Genomic DNA, 2,721 nt, shown 5'->3' on the forward strand with positions numbered 1-2,721 from the left:
AGAGTCAGATGCTCAACTGCCTGAGTCACCCAGGCACCCCTCTTTTCCTTCCCTCTAAATGGGATGGCCAATGTGACTGGAAATGGCGGCATATTTGCATATGTACAGTAAGGGCTCAAGAAGTAGCACCTGTGGAAACTGATATTTACAAAATATGCCTTTCATAAAGAAGCTTCTTTTAAGGTACTCAGCGAGAGCCTAGTAAGAGGGGAAGGGTCCCTCCTGAAATGCAGGAATCCCCCGGGGCTGTCTTTATACGTCTGCACTGCAAGAAGGATATTTTGAGATTAAATTACATTTCCCCCAGTGTTTTTGTTTTTGTTTTTTTCTGTTCTCGTTCTCTTATTCAAGCAGAGGGCACAGTGTATTCCTCACTGAAGGAGGGAATTATGGGACAGATACTACAAAGCTGTCGTTAGAAGGAGAGCTGATGGCCAGCAAGCTGAATCAGGCCTGCAGGGAATTTAGGCGGGGCCCCTCCACAATATTGATCTGTACAGTGTGTTCTGAAATTTAAATTCAGAGACGTTTAAAAATTGGTAAACATCACATAAACATCTAGGTTTCTGATTTTTCCTTCTCAAGGGGAAGACAGCTCCAGTGACCTTGTTTGCCCATTTGGCAACAACCGCTGGATCAAGCTGCAGCTGTTGCATAGAATGGGGTATTAGTTAGCATCACACGAGGCACCAGGACAAATAGAGCCACAGACTTCAGCGGCACAACGCCAAAGAAGACAATTTCTTGCTTGTGAATAACAAGCCCAGAGTCTGGAGATCCTTCCTTTCTGTGTCTCCAGCACCTCTGGGGGCTGTGGAGTGTGTGATTTCAGCCTGTGGAGTGGGGAAAAGAAGTGCAGAAACACACCATTTCCCAACCCCTAAAAGGGACATCCTCGGCTCCATTCCATTGATGGGACCCAGGCACGTGATCTGCCTAGAAGCAAGGAGAGCTGGGGAATGAGGAGCCCGGCGGGGCAGCCACTTCCTGGTGATGCCTCTATTCCATGGAAGGAAAGAACGAATGTGCGGTGGGCTTATGCAGCTCCTCCGCAAATGGGTGGGCACATTCCAATTCACCACAATTTCGCCACCACCTTTCTATTCCAGAGTGGCCCCGGAAACACTGAAATTTGCGGCGTGGACTTAAGGTATTCATGCACAGAGTGTGAGGAAGGAACAGAAAGAAGTGGACTCTCTCTAGAATGGAAAAGAGATTCCCTTGGGTTGAGTGGAAGAGAGAGAGACTGAGATTGAGAGACAGAGGTCAGCAGTCCCTGGGCAGAGGGTCTGTGAGTCTCACTTCCCTGTAATTTCATCTCAGATACTGCAAAGTCCTAGAAGGAATGACTTCATGGCCTGTCCGTGGGTAGGATGAGAGCCAACCCCACCCCACCTAAATTTCCTGTGCTCCTGTGGGACAGAGAAGTGGTTTAATTGACTGAAGCAGCCATATACACCTGAGGCAACTCAGCCCAATTTGGGGTATGGAGAACCCCAAAGGCTGCGTGCTTCCCTCTCCATCTCACACCGCAGGGCTGTGTAAATCCCTGTGGTTAGGGACTCCAGGAAGGAGGAAGCCCAGCTCCCCCACTCCTCCAGTGGACTGGCTGCCAGGGTTTACAGATAAGTCATATAAAATAATGGGTAAGTGACAGTTCTTGCACATCTTAGTTTATGGACTGAGATTCATATCTTTTACTCGGTTTTTCAGTTTTCTAAATGAGGGTGCTGTGAAAGGCAGTGACCTTTCTAGAAATTTTGCCCTCCAGCTCACAAATCCAAAGCAGGATCTCTGCCCCCAGCCTCATCCCGCCCACATACTCACCACAAAAAGCAAATAAAAGCCAAAAACCCAGTCAGCTTACAAGCCTTTTCAAACGGGGGCGGGGGGGGGGGTGTCGAGGGTAGTTGCTCCTGTCGATGGTGTTACAGAAAGTCCTAGTGGTAAGCACTTGTGTGTATTCCTGGAGCATCAATTTTGCTCAAAGATTTGGTAAAATATTTTTTATATTCAAGGAAACTAGGTTAAATTATAGAGTAGAATGCAAACCTCACAGTTCAAAAAGTAATGGAATTCCAGACTTCAAAGAAACGTCTTTCTTGTGGGGAAGGAGGCCTCCCTGTTTCAGAACACCACGTGGGTCTCCACGGGAGTACTTTTGAGAAGGATGCGTCTGTGGAAGCGTTTGAGCAGCGCTGGCCTGGCGCCCGGCTTGGCTTGGGCTGCAGACTGGCTCTGGGCCTCTCCCTAGGCTTGCGCTGACTCCCTAGTGGTGTCGCATTGCGGTTAATATCTCCTCACGTTTCTTTTTTTTTTTTTTTTTTAAATGTTTTATTTATTTCTGAGAGAGAGAGAGAGAGACAGCGTGAACAGGGGAGGGTCAGAGAGAGAGGGAGACACAGAATCTGAAGCAGGCTCCAGGCTCTGAGCTAGCTGTCAGCACAGAGCCCGACGCAGGGCTCGAACCCACGAACCGTGAGATCATGACCTGAGCTGAAGTCGGACGCTTAACCGACTGAGCCACCCAGGCGCCCCTATCTCCTCACGTTTCTAAACTCACAGCTTGTCAGCGCCAGCGCAACCTGAGAGCCAATGCCAGGTTCAAACTCGCCTGGAGAATCGACAACTTGAAAGGACTTGCCTGGGGGGCATCCAGGTTTCCCAGGCCAGTGGTCCTCCAGGACGGCTTTGGCCGCTCCATCTTTTCATCCTGCAGCG

The sequence above is a fragment of the Hyaena hyaena genome, unplaced genomic scaffold, assembly GCF_003009895.1.
Source record: "Hyaena hyaena isolate Hyena2069 unplaced genomic scaffold, ASM300989v1 scaffold_206, whole genome shotgun sequence".
Lineage (NCBI taxonomy): Eukaryota > Metazoa > Chordata > Mammalia > Carnivora > Hyaenidae > Hyaena > Hyaena hyaena.